General features: G+C 47.4%; 1 long non-coding RNA gene and 1 other non-coding gene across 6 annotated transcripts; both read right to left on the reverse strand.

Moving 5' to 3' along the window:
- Positions 1 to 3,100: 3,100 nt before the first annotated feature.
- Positions 3,101 to 6,870, reverse strand: LOC100896775 (uncharacterized). Of its 5 annotated transcripts, none has more exons than XR_144172.6 (5): positions 6,755 to 6,870; positions 6,291 to 6,367; positions 4,390 to 4,459; positions 3,837 to 4,059; positions 3,101 to 3,374 (listed from the first exon to the last, which is right to left on the reverse strand). It is a non-coding gene; the product is annotated as an uncharacterized LOC100896775 (long non-coding RNA). The 5 variants fall into 5 exon arrangements; XR_004727838.3 differs by having other exon boundaries at positions 4,390 to 4,490; XR_622124.5 differs by having other exon boundaries at positions 6,291 to 6,546.
- On the reverse strand, positions 5,651 to 5,783 carry LOC118143991 (small nucleolar RNA SNORA9). Its single transcript, XR_004728464.1, has one exon. It is a non-coding gene; the product is annotated as a small nucleolar RNA SNORA9 (small nucleolar RNA).
- Positions 6,871 to 15,994: the final 9,124 nt, after the last annotated feature.

Genomic DNA, 15,994 nt, shown 5'->3' on the forward strand with positions numbered 1-15,994 from the left:
TATAATCCCAGCACTTTGGGAGGCCGAGGCAGGTGGATCACTAGGTCAAGAGATCGAGATCATCCTGGTCAACATGGTGAAAACCTGTCTCTACTAAAAATGCGAAAAATTAGCTGGGCATGGTGGCGCACGCCTTTAATCCCAGCTACTTGGGAGGCTGAGGCAGAAGAATTGCCTGAACCCAGGAGGAGGAGGTTGCGGTGAGCCGAGATCATGCCATAGCACTCCAGCCTGGGTAACAAGAGAGAAACTCCGCCTCAAAAAAAGACTACTTGAGAGATTTGTTGTACTCATAAGCACAAGTTTAACTATTGTCTTTCAGTCATCCCACTTTTTAAAGTAATCCATATGAGAGTTAAGGTTATTATTTATTTATTTAATTAATTTTTTTTTTGAGACGGAGTCTCACTGTGTCCCCCAGGCTGGAGTGCAGAGGTGTGATCTCAGCTGACTGCAACCTCTGCCTCCAAGGTTCAAGCAATTCTTCTGCCTCAGCCTCCCAGGAAGCTGCGACCACAGGTGCGTGCCACCAAGGCTGGCTAATTTTTGTATTTTTAGTAGAGACGGGGTTTCACCATGTTAGCCAGGATGGTCTTGATCTCCTGACCTTGTGATCCACCCACCTCGACCTCCCAAAGCGCTGGGATTACAGGCATTAGCCACTGCCGTTAGGTTATTTTTTTCTCTCAAATACCTTAAAGTGAATACAGTCCTGGTAAAACTGAAAGTACTTATTCAAGTTCCTAATAAAACTGAGTCATGCACTATCTGCGATAAGGGGCCACTGGCCTGAAAAATCCTCAAATTCCCAGTTGGGTGGTCTCTGGCTACACCCTGGGCTATACCTGGAGCTCCTCTTGGGCAAATTCAAACTCAGTCCCTCCAAGCTCTGACAAGTGTGGCCCCCTCCCCACCCCCAGGCTCTTGAGCTGGTGCTTTTGAAGGGTTTCCCAAACATGCATTCAAGTCCGGGGATTCTTACCCAGGCTCTTGCCAGCTCATCTCTCTTTTCAGTTTCACTTCCCCAGCTCCCAGGGAGTCAAGCCAACCAATGGAACCAACATGGCTGTGTTCCAGTAAAACCTTAAGCTCACCAAAATCTGAACTTCACAAACTTTTTGTCTGTCACGTAATTATACCCTTTTGGGGTTTTTTTCCCCCTCACTAACCAACTCAAAAATGTCAAGACCATTCTTAGCTCAGAGATTTGGCCAGCGGTGGGGGTGGGGAGGAGTCTGCCCACCCTCACTTTAGCTGCTGCTGGTTGCTGGGACCCTGGGCGTCCTTCCTTGGTAGTTCGCACAAATTTGCCATGCATCGCCTCATTTGATCCTCATGACCCACTTAAGAGTTACTGTTATTTTCACTTTACGTCTATTAAACCGAGGCTGAGATGACAACATGGCAAAGGAATTTCCCTCCTGGGTCAACAGACTTCTGGGCCCTTCCAGCCCTGAATTCAGTGGCTCCTACTCAAACCCCAGGGAAAAGCCAGTCAGTCAGAGTCACGGCCTGCTTCTTAGAAGGCAGGACAAGTGCTAGCTCTCTATCTGCAGCTTCCCCAGGGCATGCTCCTTACAGGGTCTGACTGGTAAAACAGGTACATGAACAAACACGGAGGCCCCTAATGGAAGGACAGCAAGGAGGGGGCCCCCACTAACTCAAGCCTGCTGGGGACTGAGGAAACCTTCCCAGCCCTGGTAAGTTTCGCTCTCATTATCTCATCAGTCTCACCATACCTCCCTCCACCAGGGCTCCTCCTGCTGCACCTGCAGGCCCCTTGCCCTCACCCTCCTTGATGCAACCTTCAAATCCCAGGCTTGCTCTGCTGCTGCTGACCTTTGCAGCAAATCCCCAGCCCCAGAAAAATGTCCCCTTTCACAGGAAAGTTGCTTTCTCAGCTTCTCTACACAACTGTACCACAACTCAGGATTTATATTTAAAATTTTTACCTCATCTGAGGTGATACCGTTGGGCTAGTTCTAGGGGAATGGCTCTACCAAGGCACCTTAGAAATTCCACATGTACTCTCATAGGCCACAGGGCACACAGCTCACCTGAGCCTCTTGGAACTGTGGGTGGAGGCCTGGAAGGCACTGCCGTAAGGCAGCTCCACTCCCTGCCCCGTCCCTGTAGGAGGCTATCAAGAGTTGCTGTCTCCTGGGATTCTTTTCTAAGCAGGGAGGAGGCTTCGGGTTCATACCCTGCTCCCACCATGGTATGGCGGCAGACTAGACGATCTGCTCAGCCGCAGTGTATTACTGGCTCAACAAGGAAAGACGCGGTGTCTACTGCTGCAGGCCCCTTTGGGAGCTTTTCCATTCACTGTCAGTAGGAAATTGAATGTTAAGTCACTAGAGGCCAGGTGTGGTGGCTCATGCCTGTAATCCCACCATTTCGGGAGGCCTAAGTGGGTGGATCACCTGAGAAGAGTTCAAGACCAGCGAAACCATCTCTACTAAAAATACAAAAATTAGCCAGGTGTGGTGGCATACGCCTGTAATCCCAGCTACTTGAGAGGCTGAGACAGGAGAATCGCTTGAACCCCAGAGGCAGAGGTTGCAAAGAGCCAGTATCGTGACACTGCCCCCTAGCCTGGGCGACAGAGCAAGACTTCATTAAAAAAAAAAAAAAAAAGTTGCTGGTACTTCAATGGCTCTATTTAATTGGCCTGGCCTGCTGCAACATTCCTTGACAATGTCACCACCAACCTGGGGCACAGCACACATACTAAGGGTACTCCTTCTCTAACTTGTTTCAATGCTTAGGTGAACACCTGAGACTATCTGAAGAGACACTGTTTAATCGAGCCAACTGTCAAATGTTCCTGGAACCCACTCAAGATCTCAAGGTAAAGCTCCTGATGACAGTGCCTTTGTGCCCCAGCACCCCACTACAGAATGCAGCCAGCTGGATTTGGCTTGTGGTAACCCTCACCACAGCTTGCCACTGTCAGTTCAAACTGGTGGCACATGCGCATGAGGTGACCACAGTTCCAAGCGGCCATTTACAAGGCATGAGCATTGAGAATGATGAAATACTTGAGGCTCCCTTAGACTTTGGTGACAACTCCTTCAAGAAGACGCCAGACAAAATCACATACTTAAATCCGTATTTATTAAATATCCCTTGTTTTTCATTCAGGAGATACCAGAAGGGCCCAGGTGCTGGAGCACAGCAAGGCTTCTCATTCTGGAAGCAGAGAACCTGGTACCCAAACCTAGGCCCAGAGCCCAGGCCCAGAACCAGAAATTCCTGACTCCTTCCAGAAGGGCAGCAAGGAAGGTTTCAAACTTGCTCAATTAAGGTGCCAAGACTTGCGTTCAAATTCAGCTCCACTCCTCACTAGGTGTATTAACACGGTCATGCCTCATCTGTAAAAATGAGATTAGAAACACTTCAGAGACCTGTTGTGACATAATTCACACAGCTAGGATTATAAATCCCTATTGCCATCAGCGGCAACAGAACAGAACCCAACTTATCAACTTCTGAACCCATTCCCACCATGAGCTGAGAGGCCTGTGCCCATGGCCTTTCCAGGGGCTGAAACACTGGCCACTGACCTAAAGTACCTTTGGAGAAAAGGCTATATATGTTGAAACCAAATCACGCCCAAGAATCAGGGTCCGTGAATCCAAATACTAGATAACGGTTTGTCCCAAAATAGTCTTGTGAGCTTGAAGACAATTAACCTTTCTGGGACTCAATCACCTGACTCACAATATAGGAAGGTCAAAATAAGGTGATGGTTTTTGAACTTTTCCTTAGGCAGGTGACTCTAAATAAAATAGGAGTAAAGTGACTTGCCAGGCCAGACCTTCATGCACACTTACCCCTGCACAGGTTCCAGGCAACAGCCTGGCAGCCACTGAAGGAATCGTCTCTCAGGTCAGGTCGCCGCTAGCTCTGGCATCCTGGGATTGCTGCTGTAGAAATACGGAGGGACAGCAGGCACTCTTGTGCCATGTGTTGGGTCAGGGACACAGCGGAGCTGCTGGTGAGAGGTGGCTGACAGGAACTGGCAGCTAACAAGGTAGCCTCCCAGTTTTGTGGACACTGGTAGAAAATACAAAAATCTCTCGATTAGGGACAAGGGACCATTGATTATTCAAAGCAATAGCAACAAACAGAGCATCAGTATTTTCCACCGCCCTCCCAAGCCCCAGTTCCCATAGGGTGATGCGAGGGGAGTCAGGGGCACCTGCATAGGCATTGGGCAACTACAGGAAAGGAGTGCAGGACTCTACCCTTTCACAATGCACAGCGAGAATGCCTGCTCTCTGCTCTGGAAGGAGGGATTACCTCTCACATTCCAATGCTGTGTGCTGCACAAACAACCTTAAAAAGGGTACTAAGGGAAAAGGGGTAGCCAAGTGCTTAACTCACAAGACTGCTTGAACATGAGACTCAAGGAGGGAGCTCAGCAGGCCTGGGGTGTTCAGCAACTGTTCCTGGACTGAAAAGACAGAATCAGCTGGAAGCCTCACCTTTAAGAGAGGTGACCCCATCACCCAGAGGAACACAGGAGCTGTGCTGCTTGCGCTATGACAAAGCCAGCAACACTCTTCCCATCCAGCCAATTCCTGAATACACCTAACAGCCCTCACGACAGGACAGGAACTTGAGGGCATCCATCCATCTCCTTCCACCCAAACTTCCCACTGGCTTCTAGATTCCACTCAGGCTGCAGGGTTAGAGGCCTGGCATCAAACCCTGATCTGCTGGTTTGCGGCTGGGCAACCCTGGACACATAATTCTGACCTTGGGCCCCTCTTCTGTACTGAACCTAAAATGGCCTCATGGTGATGCCTCAAAGATTTAAAACAAGAAGTAGGAGGTTTGGCACAAAACAGGTGTTCGACAACATCAGCACCTTCCTCTTCCATGAGTTTTTTTCGAGACAGAGTGTCGCTGTTGTTACCCAGACTGGAGTGCAATGGCATGATCTCGGCTCACCGCAACCTCCGCCTTCTGGGTTCAAGCAATTCTCCTGCCTCAGTCTCCTGAGTAGCTGGGATTACAGGCACGCACCACCATGCCCAGCTAATTTTTGTATTTTTAGTAAGACAGGGTTTCACCTCGTTGACCAGGATGGTCTCGATCTCTTGACCTCCTGATCCACCCACCTCAGCCTCCCAAAGTTCTGGGATTATAGGCGTGAGCCACCGCGCCCGGCCGAGTTTTTTTCTCTAACATGAGCACACACTGACTTCATCCTCCACTAGCTCCTGGGGCATTCAGCACCCCTGCAGAGCAAAGCCTTTGGTTCTTTTTGCTTTGCCTTGTAAATATCCTGTCCCATTAGTCTCTCAGGGGAGACTCTTCCCTGTTTATTCCACTCCACACTGTTTCAACTCCTACTTTTACCACCCCTCTTGGCTTCATCCTCAACTTGTAAGGGCTTTTGCTTTAAGTGTATAATAAAATGAAATTTGTACTGAGCCTGGAGCATAGCGAAACTCAGGATTCTCTTCACCTTGCACACAGCATTGTCCAAAACAACTTCCACAGTGACAGAAATGCCCTCTAATCTTTGCGGTCCAATATAGTAGCCGGTGGCCACCTGCGTGCCAAGTGGCTGCCACATTCATTAGATGGCTGCAGATCTATACAAAGCCCAGCACGCCAGATCCAGGAGGGAGCAAGTCATTGTCTGAAATTTCTATAACCTTGCTCTGGATGGAACAGGGCAAGGCCTCAAACCGTTTCAAAACTGTTCTCGCAAGCACTGAAGGAATGCATAGGATCACTGCAGACCCAAGCACGCTGGAGGCTTGCTACCCTCATCCACCCAAATCCCCCACACCATAGGAATCCGGCAGTCCCCTCTCACTGAGCACCAGTCCCTGCTGGAAGCTGCAGGAAGAGACCTGAGGGTTCAATTAGACACCTGAGCTTGGTTACAGACCAGAGCTACTGATGACTCTCAGGGAAAGATCTTTCTGGGTGAGGAAGAAGGGAAGGTGTCTTGGAAGAGAACCTTATTAAATCTTTAAATAGATCAGACAATACGAACTAAAATCCCACATTATTCTTTGACATTACAGTTCTAGTACGGCTCTTCCCTGTGACAACAGACATCCTTATCATCACGTAGTTAATATAAATACAGCCTTTTCTCCTTCATTTTTTTCTCATGTATCTTACGGCTCTGAAATCACTTCTGAACGACTATGTAGGCCAGGACACATGAATCAGATTTCATTTTCCCCATGAAATAATGGTTCAGAGAAAATGCGGGCCTAGTTCCAGGAAGGCAGAGTTGGGGTCTCTGCAACGTGACTTACCGGGGCATCTTGCAGAAGAGTTGCTGTGACAGTAAGCTCTTCCACTGTGAGACCATCACCTCAGCCATGGCTCCCCCCTAGAGGGGAACAAATGCAGTCAGCTCCAGCTTGTGCCTCTGAACCGTCGCCTGGGCCACTCTACAGCTTCTCTTGCGGCTGGTCTACCCGCCATCCCATCCGTTCCGGTGAGGTCCCTCCAGACCACACGTCCCATCCCGCCTGGGGTCCAGCCAGGTCATGCAGAAGCCCCACTTCTCTGCTGAAAGAGAAGCACGACGTTATTCATCCCTAACCCCTCAGTCTCTTCCGGGGAAAATGTTCCGAACGCGCTCAATCGCCTCTTGCGAGGAAGTAGCACGTGTAGCAAAGGCTTGAGCTCCAAGAACCGCCGGCGCCCCCCTTCCCCCCGCAGCCCAGCCTCCGGTGCTGTCCGCCACTGAGCCTCGATCCCCCACGACCCCTACCTGGGCTCAAAAATAGTCAGGCAACACGTGGCAGCCAGGATGGCGGTGGATAACTAAGCTGCGGGAGAACGCTGCGTGACGAGTACAGAGAACAGACGCCGACAGCCAAGAGTGACGCAGTGCACGGCGCCGCGCACCTCGACGTCACCGCGTAGCCCCGCCCCGAAACCGTGAGCGGCCGGAGCCACGCGTTTGGGGCAGATGACATCATGGGCGCGGGCGCGGGCGCGGACTTTGCGTGGTGGGCTTGGACTTAAAGGTTAGGGTGTTGGGGCTGGGCCGTGCTGGAGGCGTCTGCGTGTCAGCAAAGTGGAGTCTCTCAACTGTCCCCTGTTACCCTCCTTTAGTGACCGGAAGCCTGGAGTTACGTAATCTGCCCCCGCAGCTAAAAGGACAGAGGCCAGACTGCGTGGCCTGGAACGGGTGCGCTGAGCCCCGAATGGGTAGTGCCTTCTCCGTGCGGCCGCACAGGCAGGCCGGGCGGAATCTAAGCACGTAGTAGACACGGGGCCTTGGGAATGAACAGGAGCCTGCCTGTGGGAGCAAGTGGGAAAGGTGATGCAGGTGGAAGGGCAAATACAAATTATACATAGAATTTAATTTTCCCTGCGGAAAATAAGGGACAAGAAACCACATCCCATTCTCTTTTCTTTCAGAATTTTAGCCTCTCTCCTTTTAAAATGTACTCAAGTCTTTCTCTTCTATGGCCAGGCTCAACTCAGGAATGTTTGTTGGAAGCCATCCACTTGAGATGCAATTGTTAAGCCGGGCTCGGTGGCTCACGCCTGTTATCCCAGCACTTTGGGAGACCGAGGCGGGCGGATCACGAGGTCAGGAGTTCAAGACCAGCCTGGCCAACATGGTGAAACCTCGATTCTTCTTAAAAAAACAAAAATTAGCCTGGCATGGTGGTGGGCGCCTGTAATCCCAGCTACTCGGAGGCTGAGGTAGGAGAATTGCTTCAACCAGGGAGGCGGAGGTTGCAGTGAATTGGGATTGCAGCACTGCACTCCAGCCTGAGCAACAGAGCAAGACTTCATCTCAGGGGGAAAAAAAAAGTAAAAAAAAAAAAAAAAAAAATGAAAAGAAACGTAATTGTTAAGGGACAATAGGGCCAAGCATCTACTTTCTTGGGAGGTCAACGGCTTAACTTGTCAGCTGACTCCAAATTGCAAAACCTACATTATGTGATGGATTATCTTACTTAGCTATATAAAAAGAGTGAGTTTCTGTCTTTGTGTTGGCTTTAGCAGGTTGCATGTGATGTATAGCATCACATTCTGGTTTAATGCTTATTCGATAATGGTTTTCTGTCTCTTCTACTGTTGTGGAGAGGTTTCATGGGTTGGGAGGAAACTACCCTCCACCCCCACCCATCCCCAGGCAGAGGAAAGCACATTGAAAGGTCCTGAAATTGAGAAGGATATGGTTTGCTGGTGATACAACTAAGTATTACAAAGATTGTACTATTCTGGAAGGATCTCAATGAGGAGTGGGAGAGGCGGTCGCTATGTGTTCAAGGGTCTTGAATGATCAGGCTAGAAAGGTAAGAACATGGTTCTATATAAGTAAAAGCAGAGCAGGGCTTGAAACTCGTATTATATGTATGGCAACTAGTAAATATACTCAATCACCGGTATGCAAATCCCATACTTCACTAAATGTCAGAATCCTAACGGACAGATAGGGCAGGACTATTACTTCCAGATTGCTAGCATGGAAACTAAAGCTCACCCAAACAAGTTAAATGGTTTGCTAAAAACCTTCTAGAACAGCCATGGCCTGGTGCAGTTTGTCCTAGCCAAGATGCTCATATCAGACTGCTCTGTCCATTCTGCCAGTCTGATAGGAGATTATAATGGCTCAACGGGTTTACCTTGCCTGCTGCTTAGGCAGAACCAATTCATCAAGACAGGGGAATTGCAATAAAGAGTAATTCATGTAGAGCCAGCTGTGCGGGAAATTGGAACTTTATTACTCAAACCAGTTTCCCCAAGCATTTGGAGGTCACAGTTTTTAAGGATAACTTGGTGGGTGAGAGGCAGCCAGTGAGTCAGGAGTGCTGATTGGTCGGGCCAGAGATGAAATCATAGGGAGTCCTAGCTGTCTTCTGCTTGAGTCAGTTACTGGGTGAGGGCCGCAAGATCAGATGAGCCAGTTTATCGATCTGTGTGGTGCCAGCTGATCGATCCAGTGCAGGGTCTGCAAAATATCTCAAACACAGATCCTAGACTTTAGTGATGTTGTCCCCAGGAGCAATTTGGGGAGGGTCAGAATCTTGTAGCCTCCAGCTGCATAACTCTTAAATCATAATTTCTAACCTTTTGGTTAATTTGTTAGTCCTACAAAGGCAGTCTGGTCACAGGCAAGAAGGGGGTTTGTTTTGGGAAAGGGCTATTATTGTCGTCCTTTTTTTTTTTTTTTTTTTTTTGAGATGAAGTTTCGCTCTTGTTGCCCAGGCTGGAGTGCAATGGCGTGATCTCAGCTTACTGCAACTTCCGCCTCCTGGGTTAAAGTGATTCTCTTGTTTCAGCCTCCCAAGTAGCTGGGATTACAGGTGCCCACCACCACGCCTGGCTAATTTTTGTATTTTTGGTAGAGACAGGGTTTCATCACATTGGTCAGGCTGGTCTCGAACTCCTGACCTCAGGTGATCCACCAGCCTCGGCCTCCCAAAGTGCTGGGATTACAGGCGTGAGCCACCATACTGGCCTATTGTCTTTCTTTTAAACTATAAACTAAGTTCCGACCAAAGTCAGTTCATTAGTTCAACCTCCACCCAGGAATGAACAAGGACAGCTTGGAAGTTAGAAACAGGATGGAGTTGGTTCGGTCAGATCTCTGTCACTGTCTCAGTTATTATTTTGCAATGGTGGTTTCAGAGATGATGAATGAGAACTAAGAAAGTAAAAGTTACAAAGGGCCAGAGAATGTGTGTTACTGAAAAAAGGCTCTCCCAAGGGACTGAAAGAGAAGAGCTTTTTAACAGAGTGATAACCCGAAAAACTTCACTGAAGAAGGGGAGTTGTGGTCGGGTGTGGTGGCTCACACCTGTAATCCCAGTGCCTTGGGAGGCTGAGGTGAGTGGATCACCTGAGGTCAGGAGTTCAAGACCAGCCTAGACAACATAGTGAAACCCTGTTTCTATAAAAATACAAAAATTAGCCGAGTATAATAGCCCATGCCTGTAGTCCCAGCTACTCAGGGGGCTGAGACAGGAGAATCGCTTGAACCTGGGAGTCGGAGGTGCAGTGAGCCAAGATGCTGCTATTGCACTCTGGCCTGGATGACGGAATGAGACTCCATTAAAAAAAAAAGACTCAGGCACAGTGGCTCGCGCTTTGGGAGGCCTAGGCAGGTGGATCGCCTGAGGTCAGGAGTTCCAGACCAGGCTGGTCAACACGGGGAACTCCCATCTCTACTAAAAATACAAACAATTAGCTGGGTGTAGTGGCACACCCCTGTAATCCCAGCTACTTGGGAACTGCTTGAATCCAGGAGGTGGAGGTTGCAGTGAGCCGAGATTGTGCCATTGCAGTCCAGCCTGGGCAATAGAGCGATACTCTGTCTAAAAAAAAAAAAGAGAGAGAGAGAGACACACACACACACAGAGAAAGGGTGATGCTTACTTATTATAAAAGTAATTAGGGGCCAGACATGGTGGCCTGTAATCCCAGCACTTCTGGAGGCCCAGACAGGAATCCTCCTTTAGTCCTTTAGTCCAGGGGTTCAAGACCAGCTTGAGCAACATCACAAAACTTGTCTCTACAAAAAATTTTAAAAATTAGCCAGGTATGGTGGCTGATAGTCCCAGCTACTCAGGAGGCTAAGATCCGAAGATCACTTGAGCCCTAGAGATTGAGGCTGCAGTGCAGTGTGATTGTGCCAATGCACTCCAGCTTGGGTGACAGACCAAGACCCCATCTAAGAAACAAAAAAAATTCAGAAAAGATGCCAAAACATAAAAATCACATAACCAAAGTTTAACTGGGATTATGCTCGGAAACTGGAAGTTAGAAACAGGATGGAGACTGGCACAAAGAGAGGGACATGACAGCAGTATTTCAACTGCTTGTCAGAATACTAAAAAGAACTTTCTTCAAACCCACATCTCAAATGAGTAATTCCATTGTTCTTCCAGGCCAAGTAGTGAAGCTAGATTTTTTTGCTCCTTAGTTCAGCTAAAATCCAGGTTCTTGTCTCCTGATTAGGAAAAATTAGGCACGTGGACACATCAAAGGGTGAGAATTTATTAAGTGAAAAGAAAGCTCTCAGCAAAGAGGAGGTCCTGCCAACAGGCTCCCATCCCACAGCTTGAATACCAGGCCACCACACTGGAGCTGAAGAGGCCTGGCTCCTCCCCTGCATAAGGCGTGAATTCCTGGTGGCTCCACCCCGTTCCCTCAATGCACACGTGGGCTCCTATTCTGAGCCGCTCCGCACTGATTTATTTCCCTTACCACACATGTGTTAAGAGATGGAATTTTTCACCATGGGCATGTTTAGGCAAGCCCCCTGTGCATTATGACCTGGATGGCATTTGGCTGTCTCCTGTCTCTATCAGTAGCATATGTAGGGGAGGAAAGATTAATTTTCTTACTACCCTTCTAAGTTCACAGCTGGAGTCCTTGTAAAAAAAGGTAGATTTTCTTTTTTGAGACAGGATCTTATTCTGTTTCCCAGGCTAGAGCACAGTGGTGCTATCATGGCTCACTGCAACCTCTACACCCTGAGGCTCAAGTGATCCTCCCACCTCAGCCTCCCAAGTAGCTGGGACTACAGGAGCTGGCCACCACACACACCTGTCTAATTTAAAAATTTTTAATTTTGTAGAGACGGGTTCCCATCATGTTGCCCAGGCTGATCTCCAGCTCCTGGGTTCAAGCAATCCTCTTGCCTTGGCCTCCCAAAGTGTTGGGATTACGAGCATGAGCCACCATGTCCAGCCCAAAAGACAGATTAACAAGAGAAAAAGAAATGGAACTATATTAACATGTATACTTTGCATATACATGTGAGATACCCAAGAAAATAAGTAAATCTCAAAGGAGTGGCTTAGAATTCAGGGTTAAGTACCATCTTCAGCTAAAAACAAAGAAGGGAGTGGGGAAGGCCAGTTTGGGAAAAAGACCTGGAAAAGCACAGTAAATCAGTTGCTGCCTTCTCCATTGATAAGGAGATGATTTAGAGTCATCTCCTGGTGCAGAGAGAGAGAGAGAGAGAGACACCCTTACAAAGAGATTTCTTTTAAGACTGTAAATTTCCCTTTCAAAGGAGTAGCTGATGCTGTTTTCATAGCTTCTGTTTCTCAAAATTATCAGCTCAAAATAGTCCTTATGGCATGGAAGCATATTTTGGGGTGGCATATTCTGGTCTCCTACAGATGTATGCCTGAAAAGAAAATGAGCAGTTTGTCTCTAGAACAATCAACAGTGATAGCTGAGGAGATGTCAGAGTAAACTTGCAAGGTTGCTTCCGTGGGGGCCACACAGTGTGGCTGTGTTTCTGAGGGGTCATTCTGATCCAGAGTTGATTTGGTCCTTCATGATTTATAGGCCTGGAAACTGGATATTAAAATTCACAGATAATTCACTCTTATGAACTCTAAAGTGTCTTTCCTTCACTAATGAAGTCTATATGGATTTATCAAATGCACAACAATTGAAGTGTGACATGTTATATGTCAAAAAATAACGCAGAGGCTGGGCATGGTGGCTTGCGCCTGTAATCCCAGCACTTTGGGAGGCCAAAGCGGGCAGATCACAAGGTCAGGAGTTTGAGACCAGCCTGAACAACATAGTGAAACCCCATTTCTGCTAAAAATACAAAAATTAGCCAGTGTGGTGGCATGCACCTGTAGTCCCTGCTGCTTGGGAGGCTGAGCTGGGAAGATAGCTGGAGCCTGGAAGTTGAGGGTGCAGTGAGCCGAGATGGTGCCACTGCACTCTAGCCTGGGTGACAGACTGAGACCCTGTCTCAAAAAATATATATATTGGCCAAAATCTAGGGAAAATGCAAATCTGGAAACATTGTCTTTGAGTAGGCCAATTAAGGGTAAATTTTCAGTGTTTAGGTGTTTCCTGAAAACCCCAGGGCCTAGCTGGGAAGCATCTATGAGAAGCTATGTTCAGGTAATGTTGCCAGTGCCCCCCCTCCTCAGACTGGCTCCAGGTACATAATTGCCCTTATTAGAGTTTCTTTCAAATGCAAGGAGGAATCTCACACAGTGCGTACCTCCAAAGGAGCTCATTCTAGTAGAAAAAATATCTTAAACATGGTTAACTAGAATCACAGACATACAAATACAGTTATCTGGAATCTGGAGGAGGGAAAAATTGCATCCAGAGATTTAGTAGAAGATGTGATTCTTGAGCTGAGTCATAAAGCTCAACATCCAAATTCGCCCAGAGTCTAAAAGATTTGGGGTTATTAACCTACCATGACCAGGGAGACCACCCCAGAGGAAAATGGGCTGTTTCTCATTATAAGGGAATCAGAAGGGGATTTTGTAAGGTTTAGGCTGTCCCTGAGTGATTCTGAAAAGGGGAGAGGAGGAAGTGAGTATCATGGCTATAAAGTTGCTGTCATGAAGCCTGGGCAGTTAGGTAATTGGGTACCTTGGTCGTTTCTTGTTCAAGGCGTGGGAGCCACACAACAGGCTGGGAGGTTATTGGTAAGAAAGCCATAATCACTCAAAAGTAGGTGGGTGTTAGGACACTTTACAGCCAAGATGTGACCTGGAGAGAAAGATCGTCTTATGTTATAATTGTCTCATTGGTGTCTGTTATAAGAGACTGAATATACAAATAGACAATAGCTGGACCATTTATACAACTGAACTCTGACCTACAACCTGCAGCAACCTCCTCAGGAAACCAATTCGTTATGTACAGCAACCAGCCCAGGAAACCAGCCTGCTATAAATCAGACTTGCAGGAAGCCAGGTGTTACCTCTAGTGACAATCCACGAGTAACTTTTGTAACAGCCCCAAAAGGTTAGGACTTAATTAGTAACCGGAACCCTATCTCTCACCAGATACAAAAATCAACTGAAAATGGATCAAAAACTGAAATCTGAGACCTGAAACTACAAAACTACTAGAATAAAACACAGGAGAAATGCTTCAAGACATTGATCCAGGCAAAGATTTTATGACTAAAATTTCAAAAGCATAGGCAACAAAACCAAAACTAGACAAACGGGACTATATTAAGCTAAAACTAAAAAGCTTCTGCACGGCAATGGAAACAATCAACTGAGTGAAGAGACACCCTGTAGAATGGGAGAAAATATTTGCAAACTTCATTTGACAAGGAACTAATATCTAGAATATACAAGAAGCTCAAACAACTTGACAGCAAAAAACACAAACAATCCCCTTAAAAAGTGGGCAAATAATCTTAATAGACATTTCTCAAAAGAAGACGTACAAATGACCAACAGGTATATTAAAAAATGCTCAATATCACTAATCATCAGTCCTCTAATTAGGGCATTCCTGGAGGTGTCCCTTTATTCACTATAAAGCGTACGCACTTCCTGCCCGACATCGCGTGTCATCTGAATACGAATGATGGTGGCTGACTCCCTTGTTACAGGAAGCTCTGGATTAACAGCCTCCGCTTTTCTCATTGTATTGTCTTTATTTCCAGTTATCACCATCTGATCATTAGCAGGTGGATTTTTACTTGAAGCGTGAACCTGTGGATGCACAGATAGGGCAAAGGTATTCTGATGGAGTTAAGTACAGCCTGAGGAAGTCAGCACATTCAGGGTCAGGCTAAGGGAAGTTTTAGTAGTGTTGTTTACTGTATTGTGGAGTGAGAAATATGCATTTGTGGCAGATTGTGGAAGCCTTTAAATATCAGGCCTCCATTCTGTGAATGGTGGGAGAATAATGACAATCAAATGCACTACCTCAGTTGCGTGTGTAAATGTGGCAAGCTGGATTATTGCAGAAGGCAGATTGAAAGGGTGTTTCCCCTATCTCTGCTTCATCTGGCAGAGACTGGAATACCTATGACTTTGGGGAGTTCTAGAGACCAAGTATTTCTTTTCTATCAGTATCAAATAGGCCCAGTCAGGAGACAGAAACACAGTGTAGAAAAAGTGTAATATAAAGAATTATTAGAGATACTGGGCATGGTGGCTCACACCTGTAATCCCAGCACTTTTTGGAAGCTGAGGGGGGTGGATCACCTGAGGTTGGGAGTTCAAGATCAGCCTGGCTTTTGAAACCCTGTCTCTACTAAAAATAAAAAAATCAGCCAGGCGTGGTGGCAGGTGCCTGTAATCCCAGCTACTCTGGAAGCTGAGGCAGTAGAATCGCTTAAACCTTGTGAGGCAGAGATTGCAGTGAGCTGAGATCACACCATTGCACTTCAGCCTGGGCAACAGAGGGAGACTCTGTCTCAAAAAGAGAAAAGAAATTATTAGAGAGGCGGAGCATGACAGCTCACGCCTGTAATCCCAGCACTTTGGGAGGCTGAGGTGGGCATATCACGAAGTCAGGAGTTCGAGACCAGCCTGGCCAACATGGTGAAACCCCGTCTCTACTAAAAATACAAAAATTAGGCCAGGCACGGTGGCTCACGCCTGTAATCCCAGCACTTTGAGAGGCTGAGGTGGATAGATCACAAGGTCAGGAGTTCAAGACTACCCTGACCAAGATTGTGAAACACTCTACTAAAAATACAAAAGTTAGCTGGGCATGTTGCAGTTTAGGGGTTCAGGGGAGCCCTCAGTTCCCCAGAGAGATCATTTCTCCAGGTTCTTGGTCTATCAGTCCCCGAAGAGTGGGAGAGGAGACCACGGCACAGTGTGTAGTAAATGCCAGACTCAAAAGTGTTTGTAGAAAGTGATTTATTCAGGTAAAGAAGAAAAAGGAGGAGAGAAAGAAACAGCTAACTCTCACACTGAGTGAGAGAGTCCAGACAGATGGATTCCAGGAGAGGAAAGCAGCTTCCACACTGAGTGGAAGGGAATAGAGAGAGAGAGCTGGAGGTTAGGAGGGGAAGACAGGCTTCCATGAGAGTGGAAGGGGACTCCAGAGGGGAAAGCCAAGAGAAAGACAGCTGCCACAAAGGGAGTGTTCGTGGAAGGGGACCGAAACATGGAGTCTGAAGAGGTGTAGAAGAAGGGGACTTTTAACCTCGGAGGAACCCCCACCTTCTCTAAGACCCCGGGCCAATGAAAGGAGTTCCTCAGAACTTCCGCTGGAGTGATTGACTTTTGACACT

Source organism: Callithrix jacchus, chromosome 11, assembly GCF_049354715.1.
Source record: "Callithrix jacchus isolate 240 chromosome 11, calJac240_pri, whole genome shotgun sequence".
In the NCBI taxonomy this organism is placed as follows: domain Eukaryota; kingdom Metazoa; phylum Chordata; class Mammalia; order Primates; family Cebidae; genus Callithrix; species Callithrix jacchus.